Raw genomic sequence first — 27,015 nt, 5'->3', positions numbered from 1 at the left:
TTTTGAGATGGGAGAGAGAATGGAAATTGGCCGGAAGTTAGGAATGTCAGAGTTATTGCTGCCTTTGTGAAGTGGGAGGACATATGCCTTTTCCAGATATCAGGTACACAGGATTCCTGAATGGACCTATTAAGGAGAATGCTGATGGGGTATGCAATAGAGGAGGCAGATAGTTGTAAGAATTCCACAGGTAGGTAATCCGGAACATTGGTGCATGGTTTTAATTTGTGAAGGAGCTTTTGTATGGTTGAGGTAGGTATGGGGGATAGTGAGAATGTGGGTAATGTAGGTGATGTAGTATGTAGTGTAGTGGGGTTTGGTTGGTTAGTGTTGATGGGTGGGAAGGTGATAGTAAGCTTAGCAATAGTGCCAATGAAATAAGAATTAAAGAGAGAGGCTAACTCATTGGGTGTTTTTTCTGGACCAGGGCATGGATTATGGATGGTCCCAGGATGGAGTAAGGAGTTGATTGCTCCCCAGAATTTCTTGGGGTTATGATTATGTTGGTTTTGGAGGCTTTGGAAGTCATCTTTTTTGTTTTTGAGAACTAATCATTTGGCCTGATTGTGAAGTTGTTTGTATTGGATGAGGGTAGCAGGAGTTTTGTTTTTTCTAGCCAGGCTTTCCTGGCTTTATCCCTAGAGGACATAATTTCCTTTGTTGACTTAGTGAGCCAGTTGGCATGTTTTGTCTTGACTCTTTTTAGCCGGAGAGGGGCAAGATTATTTAGGATAGTCAGAAATGTAATATTGAAAAATTCTACAGCTTCATTAAAAGGGAGAGATTTTAGTGAATTCCAGTTAGTATTTTGCAAAATATTGTTAAGAGTATTTGGGGAGAATTGGGACAAGTTCTGGGTGTATCTATATTGGTGTTTATTAGGTAGAGTAGTGGGCTTACATATTATGAATGCTGGAGAGTGGTCACTTATACTGTCTGCAAGAGTACCAGAGGTGGATATGTTATCAGGGTCAGAAACCATGATCCAGTCCAAGATTGAACCTTTCTTATTCTTAATGTCAGGTCTGGTGATATCAGAAATAAGTTGGGTGTAGATGTAAAGGTTGATGTCTAATGAGTGATTTTTATTGGACATGTCTAACCAATTAATATTTACATCACCTAGGATTAGTGTTTCATTTTTTATGTTATTGGTAGTCCAAGCAAGGATGTCTTTTAGAATGGGAATATTGTTGCCTGGGGGAATGTATATGACTTTAATCCATAGGTTTTTATGTAATTCAGTTTGAAATATGTGATAAGTAATTCTGCGGTAGAGAAGGAGGGAATGGGCTTAGAATATGGAATTACTGAGAAGGTACTTGGATATAATAAGGTGATGCCTCCGCCTTTTTATTGGAGTCTGTCTGATCTGAGGCAGGAATAGTTTGTGGGAAGGAATTCGGAATTCTTTATGTATGGTTTTTAGCCAAGTCTCAGTTATGGCTAAGAAGTTTGGTTTATATTGACTTAACCATGCTTGTAGAAGGTGGGTTTTGTTTCTAATACTTTGAATGCTGATGGTGGTGAAATTGAGGAATTTTGTTGAGTTAGGGGCATTATAAGGAGAAGGAGAAGGACCAGGGTTAGGGTGGATATCACCACACTGGACTAGGTTAGGATAATTAGGAAACATTTTGGGTAGAGCTTCCTTTTTGGATCCCTGATATGGTTCTGTACAAGGTCACTAGGAAGTTTGTATTGTGTGGAGAGGATTGTTGGTCTCCTGTGTAGAATTCTATTAGAGGCATATAGACTAGAGCAGATTGATGATTAACTGGGGGAGATGGCAGTGTAGGTAGATGTTGATGTAGGTTTGGGGGTATAACTGTTGGTTGAAGTGATGAGAGTTATAGAAGGAGAGAGAGAGAGGTACATAGAGAATAAAACGAGAAGGATGTTGTGCATAAGGGGCATGATTGTGAGGAGTGGTATACACTGCTTAGATATATGGAGTTTATGGGAAAACATGTAGATGGGTTTTAACAAATAAGTAGAGGTAGAAGTGTAGGGTAATAGAAATGAGGGCGGGACAAGGTGGTTAGGTTTAGGAAAGTAGGAGTTGAAGATGATAACAGACTAAGGAAGAGGTGAGGAGTATAGAAACTGTGGTTGTTAGGTACTAGTTATGTAGAAGGATAGAGTAGGTGGAGTGTATAGTGGAGGTGAGGAAGAAGGTTGGTTAATTAGTAGGTAGTTAGAGTGGGTGTGGTGTGGAGGGGTGGAGATGGATTGGAGGATGTTTGGGTAGGTGTGGTTTGGTTAAGTATAAGTGTAATTGAAATGGGGGTGGGTGGGAATGGGTGTAGTGGAGCGGAGTGAGCCCGAGCATAGTGAAGGCGAATGGAGTGGGGATAGCCCAGCTGAACAAGGCAGGAGTTCTGAACAAAAAACAATCAGGACAACAGTTCTGCAATTATCAGGTGAGTTTGAGCCTGTTTTGAAATATAATATGAAGGATAGGCACAAAGCTTTTTACAGGAACAGCGCTCCAGTAGAGGCAAGGCTGATAGCAGCACACCTTTAGGAGTTTCTTATCTTTAAACCTTTAGCTTGTAGTCCATTTGTAGTCTACTGACATTGTGCTATACAGCATGGAACAGTGAAGTTGCATGTACGTAGGATATCCATGATGCTTAAAGATTTATATAAAAGTCACATTATTACTGAGGGACTATTTGAATATTTGTCAGTCAGTGACCCCCTCATACCTTTGATGCAGGGCCTCCCCAAGATACATAAGGATGGCATTAGGCCTCATATGAGGGCTATTGTATCAGGTAGAGGGTGGTCAACTAAGCCTTTCTCCATCTATGTTGGAAAGTTTCTATGCCCAGTTGTGGATGCAAATAAATATGTGTTAAGAGACACAAAGCAGTTTTTGTTAGATCTTTATAAGTACATGAAGGGAGTAGCTGTGGATTCTAACTATTTTATGGTCACAATGGATGTTCAGTCCCTCTTTACAGTGATTCCCAATGAGGAAGGAGTCCAAAGGGTCCATGATTATCTTAGATGTCATACGGAGTTGAGTGGTCCCACCATGGATCTCCAGGTTTTATTCTTGGAGGTCGTGTTGCAGAATAATATTTTTGCTTTGATTCTCAGTGTTATTTACAGAGGGATGGTGTAGCTATGGGCACTTCTTGTGCCAATAGCTATGCCAACCTATACATGTCCACTTGGGAGGTGGAATGTTTATTTGAATTAGATAATTTTCATCTAAGGGTCCGCTTTTACAGACGTTTTGTGGGTGACCTTTTTTCATCTGGACAGGGACCACAGGTGAACTAGCCACATTCTTTAATAAAGTGAATGGTCTTTCTCGAGTCTTGAAGTTCACGTATGAATTTTTGATACATGGATTCCATTTCTGGAAGTGTATATAGAGAGGATGGCTAATGGGTTGTTGAACACTGGGGTGTTTAAGAAGTCATGTCATCGTAATGCTCTATTACATAGACATAGCATGCACACAGGATATGTATTCGGGAATGTGGTTAGAGGTCAAGCCATGAGGACATCTCGGTATAATCTGTCCCAAGTGGGTTTTGTCACAGAGTTGCATGACCTGTATGAGAGGTTTAAGTCAAGGGCATATAAAAGTGAGGAGACTGAGAAGGGGATCAGTGGGTTATCCACTTTGAGAGGAGGTGTGGCCACCCCTTATTTTTCAGATTTTATAGAGATTGCTACTGATTGGGGAGGATCAGCGCTTTGAAGCTCATGCTGAGTATAATAGTGTTAGGATACCCCTCTTTTATACTAGGGATGTTGGTAATGTTAAAGATGTGATTAGGTCATATTGGGAAGTGTTGACAGTGGACCCCAATATTAGGGAGGTTGCAGGAGACACTCCACGGTTTGTCTATAAGAATAGATCTAACCTGAAGAAACTGTTGTGTCATCCCAGATGTGAGGGGAGGGCTAAGAATCGTGACATGTTAGGCACTTTTCCCTGCAACCAATGCAATTTTTGTCATTTAATAGATTCTAGGGGTAGTTTTATACACCCTTTGAATGGTGTTAGTTGTGACTGTAATGTCACTGCAAATTGTCTATCTGAACATGTGGTCTATCTTGCTAGCTGTACAGCATGTGAAGGAGTTTATATCGGCAAGACAGACAGGAGACTTAGGGATAGGATACATGAACACCTATACCAGATCAAGATAAAATCCACTGTCAATGCACTCTCTAAACATGTTGTAGAGAGAGATGATACACATATGCTTACTTTCAAGGTCATCCAGGTACTGTCTACTAGCTCTAGAGGTGGTGGCATTAGGAATTGAACTATTGAACTGAAACACAGGAGGCTAGATGAATTATTAGATTTAGGGCAGATCAGTATCCAGGCCTCAATGCCAAGGTACCCCTAAAGCCCTTTTTAAAGTCAAGAGGTCTTAGGTAGTAGTATAATCACCAGTATTTAGTTGTTTTAGTTATGCACATGTTATGCATATGTCTTAGTATATTTTGTATATGCTTATAGAGAGTGAATTATGTGTTTATATGTGCATATTTAATTTGAATTTTGTTTGCAATTGTATTTGTATATGTTTATATTGGAAGGGGTGTTATCATTTTAATTTTTAAATTTAAAGATTGAGTTTGGTGCCTTTTTGTGTATATAATGAGCAGTTGTAAGTGAGGATTTATGGTCTGTCCCGTAAAGATGTTTAATTTCATAAAGATGGGGTGATTATTATGAAAGTGAAGCTAGTTGTTGGTAAAAGTGTTTTTCCTAAAAATAACACTGTCAAAGGTTTTATTTTCTAAATTTAACTCAAATGCCACATCTGAAAAAAATATCTTTTTCTCAAAACAACTTACAGTAAATTTTAACCATGGAACAGTTGAGTTAATTTGGGAAACAAATTCTTGAAACCCTATTTCAGTACCATTTCACACAAAAAACAAGTCTTCTATGTAACTTCTTAATAACTAACTTCAGAAAAAAATGACATTTTTGTTAAAATGTGGACCTCCCACCAGCATAATACTAAGTTAGCAAAGGCAAGTACACTTTTGCACCCATAGCAATGCTTAAAACTTGGTTGTTTATGATATTTCAAAATTAAAAAAAATAGTTTTTTAATACCAATTCTAATAGCATTGCTATTAGGTTATCTTGCAAAATGTCAGTGTTACAAACATTAATTAAGTAGCTTTTTACAAAATCAATACCCTGAGTTTGATCAATACTGGTATATAGAGCATTGACATCAATAGTACATAAAAAAGTTTCAGTAAAGTCAAACGAACAAGAGTCCAACTAATAACCACACCAGAAATGCGGAATAAACTCTCCTTTGATTTATTACAAACAGTTAAGTGCTTTTGCCCCCAAGTGGGACTTCTTCAGAACTGTCATTATTAAAACAAACCATTTAAATACATCTCAAAGTAATCACTGGACATTAAATAACCCAATCAGTTTAATAAAACAATAAAATCCTTAAGATTGTGTACATAGAACCTAGTGCTTAAACTAAAACACAGATGCATAAAACAGTATAAGAACAGATACATATGACCCTGAATGATATATGGATTCATATTAGAACAGCCCCGTAACTTATTAAATATTAAATGTATGTTTACATAACACAAACTTTAAAATTATATATAAATAATATATATTATAAAAAAACTACTAAACATATAAACTTTTTATCTTTAATAAACGGCTAATAAAGCAGGCTTCATTCAACCCAGGGGGTGCTGTTGCACTTAATTTCAACTGCAAAATAAGTTCCCCTAGCCAACAGCTGTTCTTTAATAATATATGATTTATATAATATGAATGCCACATGATTAGTTTGAGATGTATTTAAATGGTTTGTGTTTTAATAATGGCAGTTCTGAAGAAGTCCCACATGGGGACAAAAGGGCTTAACTGTCTATAATAAATCTGTGGAGATTAATCTGGACTTTTGCTATTTCTTCCACATTTCTGATGTGTAAAAAGGTTTCATTCCCTTTAAAAGAGTAATTTTTAAGTGAATTAAAAAAATCCCAGGAATCTCATAAATAGTAAACACTCTTTTACACAGGAGAATTCAGAATGTGATCTAAATAACCAAAATAAATAACTGGAAATAGTAAGAGTTTTGTGTTTAGGACATGAAACTCTGGGTCAAAAAGAAGGATTCTGCTCATCTTTTTGTATGTTAGGAATCCCAAACACAAACACTGTATCAGTCAAGGCAAAAAGAGAGGATGAGCATGAGTGAAATGAAAATTAATGCTGAATGGTGTATTTTCAATTTAAGCACTCAACATTTTAATGAACATGAATTAAGTGTACTTTCAAAAGGTTTTTCATTCCTGGTAATCGAATGTCATATACTACCTTAATTAGAGACTTTAAATTATTCATGTGCAAACTCAGTGTTAAATATATTTTGCATGATGTTGATTCCATTCCTCAATGTGGTGTAAAAAAACCTAGTCATCTTAATACTATGTTAAATCACACCCTACAGACATTTGCTAAAACTTGTGAAAGATATTTTGATTTAATGACATGAAGAAAGTCATTAAATAATACATTTAATTTAAATAAAGATGAAAGCATGCCTTAATAAACCTTAGAAAAGTAAAACATTTAAAATTTATGAAGGCCGATAAAGGGTGTGGAAAGGCAATTATGGATGAAACTAAGTACTACAAAAATATGGAAAAAATGTTGAACAGCCAAAGTTATCAGAAGGTTAGTCATGATTTTGTAATAAAAATGTTTAATGCCATTAATACTCAGCTATTTGAGTCATTCAATAAAGTGATATTTATCCTTAGATACTTTAGAAAATATAACTGTAGAACAGCCAGAATTAGGAAATATTTTGGGATTCCTAAAATACAAAAAGATGAGCAGAATCCTCCTTTTTGACCCATACTTTTGTGTCCTAAACAACAACTGTTACTATTTCCAGATCACATTCTAAATCCTCTTATGGAAAAGAGTGTTTACTATTTAAGAGAATCCTGGTATTTTTTAAATCAGTTAAAAATTACTCCTTTAAAGGGAATGAAACTGTTTATGTACTACTGATGCCAATGCTCTATGTATCAATATTGATCAAACTCAGGGCATTAATTTTTTTTTAAAAAGTTACTTAATTAATGTTTGTAAATTAGACCTTTTGCAAGTTAACCTAATAGCAATGCTATTAGAATTGGTATTAAAAATATTTTTTTTTTCTATTTCAAAATATCATATAGTAACATGTTTCTGGCATTGCTATGGGTGCAAAAGTGGCACCTGCCTTTGCTAACTTAGTATTATGTTGGTGGAAGGTCCACATTTTAATAAAAATGCCATTTTTTTCTAAAATTAGTTATTAGAGACACCACATAAATTACTTGTTTTTTTGTATGAAATTGTATTGAAATGGAGTTTCAAGAATTTGTTTCCCAAATTAACACAACTGTTCCATGGTTAAAATTTACTGTAAGTTTTTTTTTGGGAAAAAAGATAAGTTTTTTAGATGTGACAATTGAGTTAAATTTAGAAAATAAAACATTTGAAAGTGGTATTTTTAGGAAAAACATATGTATCAACAACTACCTTCAATTTCATAGTAATCACCCCTATTTTATGAAATTAAACATCTTTGGGGGCAGTTAATAAGGGCTAGTCATTTGACCAGTGATGATAATTTTTTTGGAAGAAGTGAAATACATTAAACATTTGTTTATAAAAAAAGATTATCCAGAAATAGAGTTAGACAGAATAGTTAATCAAATAATTCAGGAAACAGAAAATACATTTCCATCCATTATTCGAAAATGTTTTTTTCCATGAAAAATAAAACCACAATGATTAAAGATAAAATGTTAGCCTTTCCTCTAACTATGAATTCACCAGAAAAAAAACAAAAATTCACCACTGCAAGCTGTAGAGTCAGGCTGACTAAGTGCTTGTTACATCGAAATAAGTCCAAAACTGCTAATTTAGTCTTGGCAGAGTGGGAAAAGTCCATGTATTCACTTCAACATACATGAAAAACATTTTGAGGTATGTTAGATTTTTAGATGACATTGATTTTGTGGAAAGGAAATGAGGAAGCGTTTGTGGAATTTTTTTGATTTTATAAGTAAAACCACTGCTTTCTTGAGATTTACTAATAAGATTAACTAAGAAAGTATTAATTACTTAGACATTCATATTTATAAGGACCTTGTTAAGGGGGGGTTCCAACATATACAGAAAAGAGACTTATTCTAATGCAATGTTGAATTAAGACAGTTGTCATCTCCCACACCAAAAAATAAGTATTCTCAAAGGTGAAATGGTCAGACTTTCAAGATTAATCAGTAATGATGGTAATTTTCTTACCGAATTACAAACTTTGATTGGGTTGTTTTGGGGTCTTTTAAAGAAAGATAAAACAGAAATAATAAAATTCCAAGGCAACAAATTTGCACCCATTTTAAAAAAATGGGTTTACAGGTAAACATTGTGATGAGTAAAGTTACGAAGAACAGACAAGGATCTTTGGTTGTAAAATACAATAATTCTTGTGGGCAATATATAGTTGACACACTCAACAACCACTGGAGTTTGTTTTGTTCCCAAGAACTGGATTCTAAGCTTGGGGACAGACTTGTTCTAACATATTCTAAGGGCAGAAGCCTGAAAAATTGGTGAGAATAGGTCCACATACAAACACAGAAATCTAAATTAAAAAAATGTTTAAATGTGGCTGCTGTAGAATGTGCAAATTTGTTAATGATGGTCCATATACAGTCATTCCTAGATACAATAGAATGTTATTTTGTCCTGGCAAGTGTAACTGTAATACAGATTATGTAGTTTATGTAGCTGCCTGCATTTCCTGTATGGCATTCTATGTAGGGAAAATTACTAGAAAATTGAGGGAACGTATGGCAGAACACACTAGAGATATAAAAAAATAAGAAAACCACTAATGCTCTCTAGGTTCATTCTACCAAATGCACTAATTTAAAAAACATATATTTTTATCATAGATAGAGTGCAAATGAATAATCGTGGGGAGAATGAAAAAATATGTTGGAATATAAAGAACTGGCATGGCAAGTAAGATTGAATGCCATGGTTAGCCCTGGTATTAATGAAGCTTGTTCTATCAGCAGCATATTGAAGCTAATAGCACAGTTAAAATAGTAGTTTTGACACTGCTAACATAACACGATGTTTTTATTATAAGGTATCCACATACCTGACAACATATAAGGTTTTAAGGTATAAATTTTCATATTTTATTTTCTTTGAATGAATTTTTATGATATGGTGCATGTCTTTAAGCGGTTACATTAGACAAGGGTCACCTGTGTTTGATTTTCCTTATTTAAGGATTGAGTGATGTACTGTTTTTAACTCTGATGATGCCCTAGGTTTATGGTGGGCAAAAGCGCTCAGTCTGTTGAGTTCTAAAATAAATATTTCTTGTTTTTATGAACAGCAGTTTTGGACTTATTTGGATGTAACAAGCACTTAGTCAGCCCGACTCTACAGCCTGCAGTTGTGATTTTTTTTTTTCTGATGAATTTTGTTGTTTCTTTACCATGGTTGGTGGAGATTTCCTCTAACTATGTCTACTGACAGCTCTTGCATTAAAAATATAATTACCAATAACTGGAAAATTATATAAGGTAATTCTGTTTTGGTTAAAGTGTTGGGAGAGCATCCAATCTTTGTATATAAAAAAGCTTTTAATATTAAAAAATTGTTAGACTTTGATATTGGTAGAGATATTAAAATGTTAAGTTCAAAAGCTGGCATGTTTTGTTGCAATTCTTGTAAACAGTGCCAATGCATAAATAATGTCAGTAGCTTTCACATCGACCATTTGAACTTTACTTTTTTGTTAATACAAAGGTTTAATTGTCGGAGTGAGAATATTGCATATTTAGCTACCTGTTGCTTCTGCACATATTTTTACATAGGAAAACCATTAGATAATTGTGAATACACATTATAGAACATGTTAAAGCTATCAGCGACAAAGATACAAGCAATGCTCTGACTAAACATAGTATGAATTATTCCAACTTTAAGAAGTTTATTTTTTTAGTTTTGGAGCAAGTGAATAAAGACAGGTTTCTAAATGGCTGTAACGAATACTTAGAAACCAGAGAACTGAACTGGTAGATTAAGTTAAGAGCTGATCAGCTCCCTAGTCTTAATGAAAATATTAGTATTAAATGTTTATTAAAATACAAAGTTTTATAGTGCATTTCAACCTTATTAAATTTTAACCTACACTTTCATTCATTGAAAATATTTTTAAATTCTTTGTTTACTTGTTTGTTACCAATTATCTATTTTAAAGTCACATGCTTAGATTTGATAAATTTCATTTGACAAAACTTGTTGGTGGGTTAAATGACTTGTATTTAAATGATTAAGTTTATGGAAGAGATTTTCTGATGAAGTTCCTTTTTAATAAAGTGGGATGAAAGCACTAATTTTATGTCTCTAAGTTTGTTGTTCTGAATTTGGGTTCAAACTATTTGTGAGCTGATCTTATTAGGTTTTATGTTAAATAAATACACACACACACACACACACACACACACACACACACACACACACACACATTCACACACGTGTGTGTTATATTTTCTTCCCTGCTTTCCATATCTCAGCACTGTTGAAATATCTTTGTATTTTTCCACAGGATACATCTCTCTCAACTCTGTCCAAGTATCTTTGCATTTTTCCATGGCATATATCCCCATCCTATCTGTACTTTTTCTATCTTATCACCCAATTAAACGTAACTATAGCATATATATCATAATAATAAATTGTATGTTTAAAGTGTAGTATGCCTTTTTGCTAGGGTTTAACCTATAGCTCTATTTTATGCCAAAATTCACTCTTCACTAAAAAACAAACACCTCCATTATTAGCCTACTTGTAATATGTCTTTCTTTCCTTCCTTTTCTTTTGCTATACATTTCCTTCTCATGCTATAATATTGCCCTCTCAGTATTTTCTTACCCATAATGACCCTCCCCACTATTATCTATTATATATGGTATTTATGCTTTATCATACTTTACCTTCTTGTTAAAAAATGGTGTTACATCTTCTCCTTTACCATGTAAAAAATAATCTGTATATCATGTCTTATGTTTACACAATGTCATTTAAATAAGTCCCTTTCTTTCCTTACTATTTATTTCTTTCATAATATATGTTCATACTTTTGAATACATTTTTTATAATCTTCCTTTTGTAGATTATTAACATCTTTTCATAACATTAAATGAACATTTTTTATTTCCTTATATATAACTCACCATTTTGAGCAGGTATTATAAAACTCATTGATATAAGATCAGGCTATTACCTTTTTAATCCCTTTTTGATTTCTTCTGCCTTTCTTATCTCTTCATGTAACCTAGTAAATCCTTTCAGTAATATAACTACTACTTGATCATCTCCAGTTCTCACCCACACGGTGTAATGATGAGAAAGACTGACACCTTTTTTCCACACTGAACATCTGTCAGACCTTCAGACAGTAACACACACATTATTTCTGTTTCCATTTTACCTTTTACAAGTGTAAATTCTTGTCCCACTTTTCAGCCTCCATAATTCATTCCTGTATGGTTTAATATCTTTATTTTACCTGTCCTTTTTTCTAATTACTTTAATATCTCCTAGTAGACAACATTCATATTTACAGTAACTTCTTTTCATCTACTCAAAAAATCCTATTCTTAGGATCATAGGTTCAAAGGGCAGCACTAGGTTATTGGCCCAGAGGACCTTATAAGCCTAGCCAAGAATTTCACCCATGTTCCCAGAAAGTTAGCGCCTGTTTTCCCTGTCCAGCAGAGAAACAGGTGAGATCCCAGGGGTATATTTCCTGTTTCTCATCCAGTTGTCCAGGTTCCTCTTAAAGAGGGCTAGTGAGGTATTCTGTTTGACATGGAGAGGGAGTCTATTCCACAGATGGGAGAGTCATTGAGACACAAATCTATCTTGCCAACAAGTTCTATTACTGTCACAGACCAGGTTGAGACCTTGCGTGTGGGTTGCGCAAGTGGAGTTTCACTTATAGATATGCAGCAATTCCATCAAGGATGAGTCTGAAACAGCCTTGTATGCCAGACACAGGTCACCTCTGAGCAGTCTGTATGAGACTGAGGAGAGGGACAGGACTTTTAGCATGTCTGTATAGGATAGGTGTTTGAGACCCTGGATTTTCCTGGTCAGGAACCTCTGTGGTCTCTCCCACTGCTGCATGTGCTTGGCAAGGTACATGCCAAAGGGGGCATTGTACTCGATAATGGGTCTGATAAGGGAGGAGTACAGGGATGATATGTTATGTCCTGCCCTCAAATACCTAGTACAACATCACTCAGCCAAAAGGCCTCTTAGATCATCAAGCAAACTACTACTAGAAGTCACCAACAGCTACAATAGCTTTGGAGTTGCACTATATAGTAGTTTAGTGGCTAAAAAATGGAACTCTGTCCCTGCAAGCATTCAAAACACATCATCCAAACCCTCCTTTAAAGACCTCATCAGGCAACATCTCAAGGAAAGTTGGCAGTGCCATGATTGCTCCCCAGGCTAGTGAAAGCAGATAACACATACATACAAAATCTAGAGCACTTGATAATAGTTTCCAATCTTACTCACAAACACTGGCAAATCTACAATGTATGTAATGTACCTGTGTACTATGTATGTATTCTACCTATGTTCCAAATTTCAGCTGTACACCACAAATCTATTAATTACCTTTATTTTTAAAATTAATATTTTTTTTGTTTGTTCTCTCCACTGTAACTGTTTATGTGCCGCATACTACTGTAAAAACATGTCTCTGTAATTTGTGTGTATACTGATCATGTCAAAATAACTAAATGCGTCTGTAATTTTTCTTTGTGGAGCTTTTCTCCCCAGGCCTCTGCTGAAAAAGGGCCTTTTCAGCTCAGTCAGACACCCCCGGTTAACAAATGTAAAATAAATAAAAATAAAATAAATCTCCTTATTCCTGGATGAAATGCCCTTAATTATGAGGTGGGCCATGTAGAAAGCCTTCCATACAATGGATGCAACATAGTGGTTAAAAGTCGGGTTGATATCAACCTGTGTGCCCAAGTCCCACATGACTGATTGCATGTTTAGTACATTGTTATTAATTTGATAATTAGTGGGGACACCATTTTACCCAAAGGGGATAATGATGCATTTCTTGGCATTCAGTTTAAGGCCATGCTTTTGGCACCAGTCATTAGTTTGGTTAAGGCCCTCTTGGAGGATGTTCACATCACTAGGGGAATTTATGACAGTGCCCAGCTTGCAGTCATCTGCAAACTTGGTGAGCCACAGACCACTGGTTTTGGCTTGCACCTCAGAAAAGTATATCTCAAGCAGTAGAAGCCTCAAGACTGATTCTTGGGGTATGCCCCTTTTTACAGGTCTACTATTAGAGGTGGCTTCCCCTATTTTGACTGAGTGGGTTCTATAAGTGAGCCAGTTAGCTATCCATCTGGTAACATATGGATTGATGCCTAGCTGGGAGAGTTTATCTATTATGCCCGAGTGGGGAATAGTGTTGAAGGCTTTGGCTAGGTCAAGGTAGGTGATGTGCACTGTTTTGCACTCATCTGTGGCTTTGGTGACTGTTTTGAAGAAGGCGACCAAGTTTAATAGGCATGATCTCCCTTTGACAAAACTAAACTGTGTGGGATCAAGCATTTAGAGGCTGCCAATGTCCTTGTTTATAAAGTCCAAGATAATGCTTTCCATGCCTTGAGATCAGTCTAGTTAGGTTGCTGGGCATATAATTGCCTGGGTCAGTGGACACACCACCTTTGTGCAGGGGGATGACAATGGCTGTCCTCTATTCTGCTGGGATGAAGCCGGTGCACAGGCTTTGGTTGAATAGTGTGCCTAGTAGTGCTGAGAGTGCTTGCTTGAGTTCATGGACGACACAGCCAGGGATGTTGTTGCGTCCCATGGAGGCTGTATTTTTTGCCTTTGAGAGGGCATTAATAACCTGATCCCTGGTGATGAAGGGAGGCGGACAGGTTCTGGAGATATCCTGGTTTACTGACTGGGGGGACAGGGGGTGAAGTTTTCACTGAACTTGTCTGCCAGCAGGTTGGCTATATCTATGGCATTTGTGTATGTGGTATTCTTGACCACCAATTCAGAGCAGATTTTGGAGTTACCATTGATTTTGCAGATGTATGCTAAGAAGGCCTTGTGATTGTCCTTAGTGGAAGTGGCCAATTTGGAATCGAAGTTATCCTTACAGGATTTCACCAGTGACCTTATTTGCTTCTTGAGACAAAGGAGAGATTATTTATTTATGTATTTATTTATTTATTGACATTTGTTAACCGGGTTTGTCCAACTGGGCTTGTGGCCCATTTTCAGTGGAGACCCGAGGAGAAAGGCTCCAGTAATACATTTTAAAACAAGTACAATTTTAAACAATATTGATATAATAGCAGTTATAGCAAAATGATTCACATATGTTGGGATACATGCATAAAGTTAAAGTTGCATTAAAAAGAAGCTAAGTAACAATTTTACATTGATATAGTTCAATAGGTCAACAATTAACATTTTTTGTTTGTATAAAATTGTGCAAATGCATAGTAGACACATTGGAGAGAGAGCTGTAATGAGGTACTAAGTATGGTCCTTTTGAGGGTACATAAAGGGAAGGAAGACTAGGTAGGGTCATGGCAAAGGCAGGTTCTGGAATTGAGAAAATAAGCTTTTAGTTAATTTTTTAAAGTGTGAGGTGTGGGAGACTGAACGTAAGTCAAGGGGAAGTTTGTTCCAAGCATGGGCAAGGGAGTGTTTGTAGTTTGCCTACTGACCTTTTTGGGTGGTAGATATCAAGTAATTGTTGGTTAGACGTATGGAGGGTCTGGGATGGGATGTAGATGGAGACTAAGGAAGATAGAGATGGACAGAAGGAGGGTTTATAAAGAATAGAGTGTAGCATATGAAATTGATTAGATAGCAGAAACTGGGGAAGTTCAAGCCATTGAAGAGAGTTTAAAGAAATGCAGTGGTGTGAGTTGTATGGGGAGTTAGTAATGAATCTGGCTATTTTATGGTAAGTCTGTTGCAGTTTGTTTAGAGTGGAGGCCTGGATATTGGTAAGAATTGGGGCGGCGTATAAGAGGGAGGGGAGGAGGATTGCTTCCAACTTGGCACTTGCTCCTTCTTGGTCCTGGACAGCAATTTTTTGCTTTTATTATAGAGTCTGTTTATTACTGCTGTGCACCAGACAGGTTTACTCTTCCTTGAGGAAGATGATTTGGTCATGTCAGGTATTACTGAGTCCATGCAGCTATATAAGTACGCATATAGTTTTTTGGTGTAGGCTGGGACATTAGTGCTTGTTCCAGCTGAAGGGGTGGTGGCTGTGAAGCTGCTTATACCTGCTCTCAGGAGGTTGTAGTCAGCTTTGGAAAGGTTTTGTTGTTTGACCCTGGTGGGGGGGGGGGTCAGGGGAGATGGTGTCTTCAAAAGTGATTGCTTTATGGTCGGATCATACCAAGGAGGATGACACTATAGGGGTACTACAGTGGCTACTTATGTTGGTTAGGACCAGGTCCAGGATATTTTCCTCTCTTGTGGGGGATGTCGACCAGCTGAACCAATGCATTGGCATTGATGAAGTTGAGGAATCTCTGGCCATGTGTTTTTGAGCTAGAATAGGTCTTCCACTCTATTATTGGGCAGTTAACGTCACCCAGGATTAGGGTAGAGGGTTGAATCTTGATGGATTCAAGTAAGTCCAGATAGTTGGAGTGGGCATCCTGAGTCATGGTTGGGGGTTCTGTAGCTAGCTATGATTTGAATAGGTGGCTTGTCAACAGTTAACTGCACCTGGAATGTCTCCTGTGCATCATACTGCACAACATACTGTTTGACCAGGCTGGAGGTGTGTATGACTTTGATAAATATTGAAACCTCACCTCCTTTGGCTTTGTAGCCCTCTGTTTGGGGTCTGAAAGTATGGTAGGGCAAGTAACCTGATAAGGCTGGGGTGCTCTCCACAGCTTTGAATCAGGTTTCAATGATTGCACAAATGTCAGCATCTTCCAGGTGAGGAATGCTTGCAATGAGTGCAGTTTCATGTTAAGACTCCTAGCGTTTAGCAGCATGACCTTTAAATTTCCTTTAGAAGAATTTTTCACATTGGTAATTATGTCCTCATCACTTTGCCTAAAAAAGGCATTATGGGGGAGGCAAGAGCCTTTGCCAAAAGCCTGAAGTCCAGGAAAGACAGATGAAGGCCTTCTCTGGCAAAGCATTGTGGTCTGTCAATTATGTCCTTCCAGGCTGTCAGGTACTGGATCACCTTGGAATGACACCAGAAATTAAGCCAAATGTTTAAGTCAATCATTTCCTGTTTGTACTGAGGCATCATTCTGGGTGACAGTAGGATGCTGATTATGGCTAGGGACATACCTGTCTGGGACATATATTCAGAGAGCTCAGTCATGACTCTCTTCATATAGTCCAGAGAGATACATCTCAAGTCATTCACACCAACATGGATTATGACAGAGTCAAAACAGTGCCTGTTGTTGAAAGACTTGAGTGCATGAGTGATATGGCAAATGCTAGCACCTGACAAGCAACTTACTGTGACTTTCCCCTTGTCTAACCTAGTGAGGAGCACATATGTACATCTCACGATAGAGTCTCCTGTGACTAAGTATATTGGGTTTGTGGCTGGGCCTTAGAGGCTGTGAGACACAGGCATGCATGCTATGTGTGGTGCTTGGTGTGGTGGGTTGTGATGTGCATGTGTGCTTTTGCCTTGGAGGTCTCTTGTTTAGCTATGTTTTTGTTGAGAACCTCCACATATGTAGGAATGTACTGTACAGGTGTGGTTGGTGTTAGAGGTGTGGTGTTTGTACAGATAACCTTCTCAGTGTCGATGTACTGGCTTGTGATTGATTCAAATCAAAAATAGCATCCGCCACATCACAACCTTGTGATGGAATGAAAGCTAGGCCTTTACTCAAAATGAACACTTCTGCCTCAGACAGTACCTTTGTTGATATATTATGTATCAGCATTCATCTCTCATGAGCCACATTCTCTTCATACTGTTGTTCTCCTTTCCTTCGTGGTCCTTCTTCCACTTCCCCTTCCCTCGACTGCATGAATATTTGCGGTCACCTGACCCATGTGTTTTGATGGGCTGTAGCAGAGTCTATTTCCTTTTTGCTGGATTCTCTTTTTAGAGTGAGTTCAGCTTTAATTATATAATTGTTTTATTAGTTTTAGCTTTTGATTGGTCTATGTATTACGACAGTGTTATATAAATGTTTAGTAAAGATGTTGTTTCATTAGGGTCTGAAGAAGCTATAATTCCATTGTGAAAGCGCTTACCAGTTTGTATAGGTATTAAACTTGGATTTATTTTATCTGCTCTGTGTTGTTTGCTGCCTACTTTACCTTTGGATATTTTGAACTGTGACTGCTGTGTTTTCACACTAGTGCTTCTCTCTGCACTTAGTTTTGATTTCTGGCTGCTAGTGTGGTTTGTCTGCTGGTGGAATTTTTGTTTTACATTTTTATAATTTATATACATGATGATTTTCTGATTGACTCTGTCCATCAGAGACGTAGGAGCCAGACCAGGGGTGAATTTCCAATTGCCCATCCATTTGTCCAAGTTGCTCTTAAATAGTGAATAGGAAGGAATTCTGCTTCACTTGGATGGGGAGTCTGTTCCAGAGAATGGGAAGTCTCTGTGAAATATATCTCTCTCCAAATATTGCATTTATGTTGCAAGCAAAATTTAGATCTTTTAATCTATACTGTTTGTTTTACAGATGTGCAAAAAGTACATCAAAACAGGGTGCACGGATGCCTTGTATGCCAGGCAGAGATGGCACTGAGTAAACAGACAGGGCTTTAAGGCAATCAGCAAAGAACCTTGTGTTTACTCCCCATATTCTTTTTGTGAGGAACCTTTATGGACATTCCAGTTGCTGCATGTGTCTGGTCAGGTATATACCGAACGGGGCATTATAGTCTGTGATGGGTCTGATGAGGGCTGAGTATAGATACATTGATAGATACTCACACAGAGATAGCTAGATGAATAGATACATATACAAACATACATATGGATAAACACATGTATACAATTGTCTCCAATACCAGCTGAAGTGAGAGAATAATCATATGATCACAGAATGCCATCATTAATTACTTGGAGGTCATGGTACAGTAGGGAATTTGCCCTTTCCCTGCTGTTGTGTGATCTTTTAGGTGGTGTGTATGTATGTATGTATGTATGTATGTATGTATGTATGTATATCTATCTATCTATATATATATATATATTGAGGTGATGTATTATATCTACACACACACACACATACATACATACACCAGTCCCTATCTGATCTTCAAACATCACACGGCTAAGACCATATGATCAAAGTGGATGTACCATTTTCCTCTCTGCAGTGCAATGTCATAGTTGGTATATTTAAATAGCAGGGGTGCAGGGGGCTGCAAAAATGTAACAAAAATTGTTTTTATTTTTTTATTTTAGTTTCAAAGTTTCAAAACTTTGATCATATGTTTTCAGCCATATGATGTTCAAAGTTTTGAAACTTCATTGCTCCAGTAGGGACCCATATACACACACATAGATATATATATATATATATATATATATATATATATATATATATATATATATATATATATATATATAAAACTTAGGCTCCATAAATGATCTCTTTATTTTTTAAGTCCTTTTTGCCTCCTTACCTGCTAACCATCAGCCTTCCTGCAATGTGTCTTGAGCCCATTTGTTCCCTTTGCAATGACAACATGGCCACTTCTTAGTGTGACAGCCAAAAAAAAAAACAGAGTGATCAACCTGATGGGCATGAAGTTTGCATGCACCCTAACTGTCCTGAAAACACCATCCTTCCCATCATGCATTTGACCACTGAAATGATGACTAGCTGAATAATGGAATTGTATGAGACAAGAAATAAACTTACCTAAGAGTTTTCACTACACTGGGAATTGAGCAGCTTAAGTGCAACAATTTAATGTCATGGCAAGTTTTGCCACAATGTATTATATTGTGCAAACTAGCAGTGCACTTTTCAGGGGAGGTTTCCCTTTTTCTTCACTGTAGTGCAACTGTAGGAGTTGGTATATATAATTTGTGGGGTGCAAGGGGAGCTTGCCTCCTGCAAAAAAAAGATTTTCTGTGTTGTTTTAGGAATCTTGGCTTCCTGTTTTCCACATATAGCGTGCGATAAATGTTGAGCCAAAAAAAGATTACCTAAACCAGTGATTCTGCAGACAGCCAAGAATGTGAGAAGAAAGGCCCTAGAATTTTAAAGAATCTAATTTTCTGACTTGTCTGTGCCAGTAATATGCTTAATAAAAATGAGCTGATTATCAATTTCTAAGCCAATGTGCTTAGTTCAACTATCTACTTCACTAAGGGAACAATCAAAAGAAGATATGGATGTAGAAATGTGTGCATTGTCACTTTTGGATAATGGGTTTGCATTCAATTCATAGTCATTAACTGCCTGATTGACAGATACAGACATTCAGGACCCAATAGTGAGCACCCACATACTTTACTATCATGACAACAACTCCTGGAACAAGACAGAATCACATTACATCATGCATGCACTTTGAGCATTATGGAATTTCTTAAAGACATATTGCACTATACACTACATGAAGTAGCTGAATGTTTATAAAAATATTTGCAGATTTTAATTGCTTCACGTATTTGCCTTGTAAGCATGTCTGAGAAGGAAGCTGTCTGAATTATTCATTTACAAACCTCTCACAAATCATTTGCAATAAAGACAGCAATTTAAACTCTTAGCAATTAGTGTATGGAAGCACTTAGTCTTTTTTTCTTTAAGATATAATTTTGCTTTTAGATGGATAGTGCTTGTTCTACTCTTTCTCAATTAAAAAACTTCAGCAGTAACCTGGAATTTGATTTAATTTTTCATTTAGTTTAGTTATCTGCTAAGTGAATTGGTCCTTCACAGAAAATTTTAAGGCATGACCCAGGCCACAAGGGTAATGGTAAAAAGTTGGTGTTTTTTGCAGTTGCCTGCCCCTACTGTAAATTTGATTTGGAGCACTCCTCCCATTCCCATCTTTTTAGCTCATTCTACCTAATACAGAGATCATTTGGGATGCGGTGGTGGTGCTGCAGTAGCGTTGTCGCCTCACAGTAAAACTTCCTGTTCGATTCTCAGCTAGAGCGTCTTTTGTGTGGAGACATGTGTGAATGGGCATACCTTTGTTGAAGGTTGTTCATCAGGGCCGGCAACTCGGCATGTAAAAATCTACTGCCAATCATTAGCGGACCGGAGTTCCGCTGTGATGACCCCTAACCGGGAAAAGCTGAAAGACACAACAACAACAACAGAGATCATTTGGGAAGGCCAAACCCCTTAGTTCCTTAACCTTGAATTATCTTCTGTTCCTGTTCTCTCCCTTTTTACTTTATGAAAAAAAAAAATAAGACTTTATTCAGCTGCTTATATTTTTCTAATTTGTGTTTCTTCCTACTACTCTGTTACTTCATTGTGCTTTGCTTTTTCCTGCTACTTGCTGCCTGTTCTTTGAAGTGTTCAATTGCATCTTTTCTGTTTCATTTATTACTGCCTGTTTATAGCCTGTCTAAATTGTTAACTGTTATTCTTAAGTGTTATTCTAACCTCTTAGTTTTGGATTAAGCACTTGGACTTTAGGCCCATCCTTTAGCTCTCCCTGGCCTTTCTCCCTCAGATTCTGACAAATATCGATGGACAATTTCCTACAGTTTCTCCTGACAGTCTGGTTGATATGGGCATCTTAAAACAGTGTAGAAACTGCTTCATATACATGGACAACCATCTACTACTACCACCTAGGAACACAATTTGTGAGAGATGTAATTACCTTAGGAACCTAGAGTCCAAACTCTCTCCCCCTCAAGTCAGTATATCTGGCACCGAAAAGGTTGTCAACACAATCACTACACCTCAAACACTGCCCATACCTACACAACATACACCTACATATGCAAAAGTCCTCAACATAAACATACCCAAACAAAGGAGACCTCCAAGACAAAAACACATGTAATGTCCACAGCCCTCCACACCATATATGATGCATAGTACACACCTGTGCCTCACAGCCACTAAGGCTTCACTATAAACCCAACATATTAGTCATAGGAGACTCCATTGTGAGACACACAGATGTGCCTCACACTAGGCTGGATAAGGAGAAAGTCACGGTTAATTCTCTGTCAGGTACCAGAATCTGCCATATCACATATGCACAAGACTCTCAACATCAGGTACTGTTATAACTCTGTCATAGTCCATGTAGGTGTAAATTACTTGAGACGTAGCTCTCTGGTCTATATCAAGAGAGACATGATTGAGCTTGCTGATTATGTGTCCCAGGCAGGTATGTCCCTAGCCTTAAGCACTATTCTGCTGTCACCCAGAATGATGAATACAAACAGAAAATGATTGACTTTAACAATTGGCTTAGTTTCTGGTGTCATTCCAGTGGGATCCAGTACCTGACAGCCTGGGAAGATATGCTCAACAGACCATGATGCTTTGTCAGAGATGGCCTGCATCTGTCTCACCTGCGCTTCAGGCTTCTGGCAAAGGTTCTTACTTCTCCTATAGTGCCTCTTTTAGGAAAAATGATGAGGTTAAAACTACCAACATAAAAATTTCAACAAAACACAAATTAAAGGTCATGTTGCTAAAAACTAGGAGTCAAAATATGAAACTGCACTCATTGCAAGCATTCCTAACCCTGGAAAATGCTGACATCTGTGCAGTTACAGAAACCTGGTTCAAAGCTGTGGAGAGCACCCCAGCTTTACCTGGTTACTCATTCTATCATACATTCACACCCCAAACTGGGAGCAGTAAAGCTAAAGGAGGTGGAGTTTCAAAATACATTAAAGACATACACAACTCCAAGCTGGTCAAACAGTATGGCACACAGGAGACACTCCAGCTGCAGTTAATCATTGACAAGACCCCTATTCAAATCATAGCTAGCTACCAGCCCCCAAATCTGACTCAAGGTGCTCAATCCGCCTCTTTGGACCTGTTCAGCTCAATCAAGATCCAACCCTTTACCCTGATCCTGGGTGACTTTAGCTTTTCAAACATAGACTGGAAGAACTACTCATGCCAGAACACAAATGCCCAGAGATTCCTTGAGTTTGTCAATGTAAATGCCTTGGAACAGCTAGTTGATACCCCCACAAGAGGTGATAATATATTGGACTTGTATTAACCAACATGAGTAACCACTGCAGCATCCCTGTAGTATCATCCTCCCTGGTAAAATCTGACCACAAATTGGTCACTTTCAAAGTCACCATCTCCCCCAACCCCCTCTAGCTAGGATCAGACATAAAAACTTCTCCATAGCTGATTACAACCTCCTGATGAATGGTATAAACAGCTTTGCAGCCCCCTCCCCCTCTTTGGGAACTGGCACCAATATCCAAAACTACACCAAAGCACTATATGAGCATTTATATAGATACATGGAATCATGACTAAATCATCTTCCGCAAGGAAGAGTAAATCTGTCTGGTGGACATCTGCAATAAATAAACTCTATAACAAAAGGAAAAAAATTGCTGTCCAAAACCAAGAAGGAGCAGGTGCCCAATTGAAAGCAATGTCTCTTTAGCCTCAACAAGCAAATAAGAGCACTAGTAAAATCCCCCAAAGCAAACTTTGAGTCCAAATTGGCCATATCTACTAGAGACAGTCATAAGGCCTTCTTCACATATGTCCGCAACCTCAAAGGAAGCACCCAGATCTGTTCAGAACTGGTGGTCAAGGACACCACATATACAAATGCCATAGATATAACAAACTTGCTGGCTGACAGATTCAGCAAAAACTTTACCCCTCTGTCCCCCCATCAGTAAATCAGGATATCCCCAGTACCTACCCACTTCTCCTTATATCTTGGCAACAGGTCATCACTGCTCTTTAAAAGGCAAAAAATACAGCCTCCATGGGACCTGATAACATCTCAGGCTGCATTCTACATGAACTCAGGCAGGAACTTGCAACACCACTAGGCACCCTATTCAACCAAAGTCTGAGTACTGGCTTCATCCCAGCTGAGTGGAGGACAGCCACTGTCAATCCCTTTACACAAAGGTGGGGCATCCGCCGATCCAGGAAATTATAGATCCATCAGCCTAACTAGCCCGATCTGTAAGGTCATGAAACGTATTATCATGGAACTCATTAACAAGGACATTGGCAACCTCCAAACATGTGATCCCACACAATTTGGCTTTGTCAAGAGGAAGTCATGTCTGCTAAATTTGGTCGACTTCTTTGAGACAGTAACCAAAGCCATAGATGAGGGAAAGATGGTGCATATCACCTAACTTGACCTGGCCAAAGCCTTTGACACTACTCCCCACTCGGGCATAATAGATAAACTCTCTAAACTAGGCATAAATCCATATGTTACCAGATGGGTAGCAAACTGGCTCACTGATAGAACCCATGTAGTCAGAATAGGGGAAGCCACCTCAAACAGTAGACCCGTAATGAGTGACATACCCCAGGGTTCGGTCTTGGGGTCTCTGTTATTTGGGATATAATTTTCTGAGGTGCAGGCCAAAACCAGTGGGCTATGGCTGACCACGTTTGCAGATGACTGCAAGCTGGATGCTGTCATCAATTCCCCTAGTGATGTGGACATCCTCCAAGAGGGTGTCACTCAGACAAATGACTGGTGCCAAAACCATGGCCTCAAGCTGAATACCAAAAGATGCATCATCATCCCCTTTGGGGAGAGTGATATCCCCACAAATTATCACATTAATACCAATGTCCTAAGCATGCAATCAGTCATGAGGGATTTGGACACCCAGGTTGATAGCAACCTGACTTTTGACCACCATGTTGCTTCCGTTGTATGGAAAGCCTTCTACATGGCCCACCTCATAAGTAAGGGTATCTCATCCAGGGACAAGAAGGTCATAACATCCCTGTACTCTTCCCTTATAAGGCTCATTATTGAGTACAATGCCCCTTTCAGAATGTACCTCCCAAAGCACATGCAGCACCTGAAGAGACCACAGAGGTTCCAGATAGGCTTAAAGCCCTATCCCTCTACTCAGTTTCATACAGACTCCTCAGAGGTGACCTCTGTCTGGCATACAAGGTGATCACAGACCCCACCTTGATGAGACTGCTGCATATCTACAAGTCAAGCTCCACTCAAGTAACCCACACGTGTGGCCTCAACCTAGTCTGTGACATCAACAAGACTTGTTGGTGGGCCAGATTTGTTTCCCAGAGACTCCCCTATCTCTGGAATAGACTCCCTCTCCACATCAAGTAGAGTACCTCTTTAAGCACAACCTGGATAACTGGATGAGAAACAGAAAATATACCTCTGGGATTCCACCCATGTCCCTGCTGGACAGGGGCATTGGGTGCTGATTTGTCTAAACATGGACTGAACTCTTGGCTAGGCTTATAAGGGCCTCAGGGCCAATAGCCCAGAATCCTCCTATGATCCTATGAAATATTATGTTTATATGGATAATGTGCTATACACTCCCACACAAGTATGTTTATGGGATAAAACCACTGTATCATTTGAAACCCTTGCAGACAATTGTCAGTAGTCAAGATTAAACCCTGGATCCAGAGCTGAAAGGCAAAGATATTAAGATTAAGCCAATGTGTTAGCCATATATCAGTGTATTGTCAGTGGGACTGGTAAGCACTGGGTAGTCTATCTACCACAAGAAGAAGGGTTTCTGTCCCATAAATTGTAATTTATTGGTCATTTGGGCAGTTTTTTCCATCTCTTTCAACTTTCTAGTCTAAAAGCCCGCGTTTGCACTCTTCCTGCCTTTCCTGTAGCTAGTCTAGTCCAGATACAGATTTGCTGTTTCCAGGACTGTATGTAAGCTTCTGAGCCCCCAAGCCTTTCTGTGTTGGAGGGAAGCCTTCTAGCTTATCAGTGGGAGTGGTAAGCACTAGGTAGCCTATCTACCACAGGAGGAGTGGTTTCTGGCCCATAATTTGTAGTTTATTGGCCGTTTGGGCAGTTTTTCCACCTCTTTCTACTTTCTGGTTTAAAAGCCCACATTTGCACTTGTTTCTCACCTTTCCTGTAATTAGTCTAGCCCAGATACAGATTTGCTGTATCCAGGCCTGTTTGCAATCTTCTGGGAGGTGCCAAAGTCTGCTCTTCAAATTTTCCCTTAGATCTGCTAGTTCTCTCCTCACCTACACTTTTACTAGCTTATTAGTCTAGCACCAGACTTCTTGTAGCAATTATTGTAGCACACAAAAGTGCTATCAGCCCTAAATGTTCTACAAGGAAACAGCTTCAGTACTTATTAATGCCCACCCTCCAGGCATGTCTAAAGGTCAGTTCCCTGTGCTTTCTCCTATTAACCTGGTGAACTTGGGCATCCTGAGGCAATGTAGCAACTGCCTTATGTACATAGACAACCATCTCCTCTTACCTCCCAACAATCAGACTTGTGAGAGATGCACTTATATATCCAAATTGGAAGCCACACACTCTCCAGCTAAGACAAGAATAGCTGGTCAAGAGAAGAAGGTCAACACTTGCACCACACGACATGCAACACTTAGCCCTCCAAAATACACACCAGCACTGCATTCACAAAAAAAAAACACAAACCATACGCCAACCTTCACAGAGGTTCTCAATAAAAATCTACACAAACAGCAGAGACCTCCAAGGCAGAAACGCACTTGACCACCACAACACAACACTAATCACGAGACACATAACTCTCCTAAACAGTGTACTACTTAACCAAAGCCCCTAAAGCAAAACAGCATGCCCAGCACACTAGTCATATGTGACTCAATAGTGAGGCACACTGATGTCCCACTCACTAGGTTGAATAAGGAGAAAGTAACAGTCAGCTGCCTGTCAGGTGCCAGGATCCACCACATAACACACGCACTCAGGTCCCTCAACAACAGGTACAAATATGACTCTGTCATTGTACATGTGGGTGTGAATGACCTGAGACATACCTCCCTGGACTACATGAAAAGAGACATGGAGGAGCTCTCAGATTATGTAGCCTAGGCGGGTATGACCCTAGCCCTGAGCAGCATCCTACCATCACCCAGACAGAAACCACAGTGCAAGCAGAAAATGATTGATTTCAACAACTGGCTAAGTTTCTGGTATCATTCTAAGGGGATCCAGTATCTGTCTGCCTGGGATGATATCATTGACAAACCTCGATGCTTTGCCAGAGATGGCCTCCATCTGTCATCCCTGGGCTTCCGCATACTGGCCAAAGCTCTTGCAACCCTTATAGTGCCTTTTTTAGGTGGTGTTCCAAAGACCAAATTACCACCCTAACAGCTACAAACAAATGTAGTCTGAGGGTCATATTGCTCAATGCTAGACGTCTAAATCTCAAAATGCACTCACTCATAGCACTCCATAAAATAGAGAACATTGACATTTGTGCTGTAATAGAGACCTGGTTCAAGGCAGCAGAAAGTACCCCTGCATTAACAGACTATAACTCATTCCACACCTTTCACCCCCAAAACTTGGACCGAAGCTCCAAAGGTGGTGGTGTTTCCATATTCATAAAGGATGTGCACACTTCCAGATTGGTAGCCCAACATAATGCATCAGTGATACTTCAGGTGCAGCTACCATTGGGTAAGACAATGATTCAGGTTGTAGCCCGTTATAGGTCCCCAACCATGTCCCAAAACTCACACTCCATATTTCCAAGCACCCTGGAGAATATTAAGGTCCAACCTAACACTCTCATACTGGGCGACTTCAACTACCCCTCCATTAACTGGGAAAACTACTCATACCAATACACTTGCCCAACGTTTTCTGGAATTCATTAATTCCAATGCCCTGGACCAGCTCATTCTTACTGCCACTAGAGGTAGTAACATCCT

Source organism: Protopterus annectens, chromosome 14.part0 (assembly GCF_019279795.1).
Source record: "Protopterus annectens isolate FY-2018-M chromosome 14.part0, PAN1.0, whole genome shotgun sequence".
Taxonomy (NCBI): Eukaryota; Metazoa; Chordata; order Ceratodontiformes; family Protopteridae; genus Protopterus; species Protopterus annectens.
Note: the sequence above shows the minus strand (reverse complement) of the source record.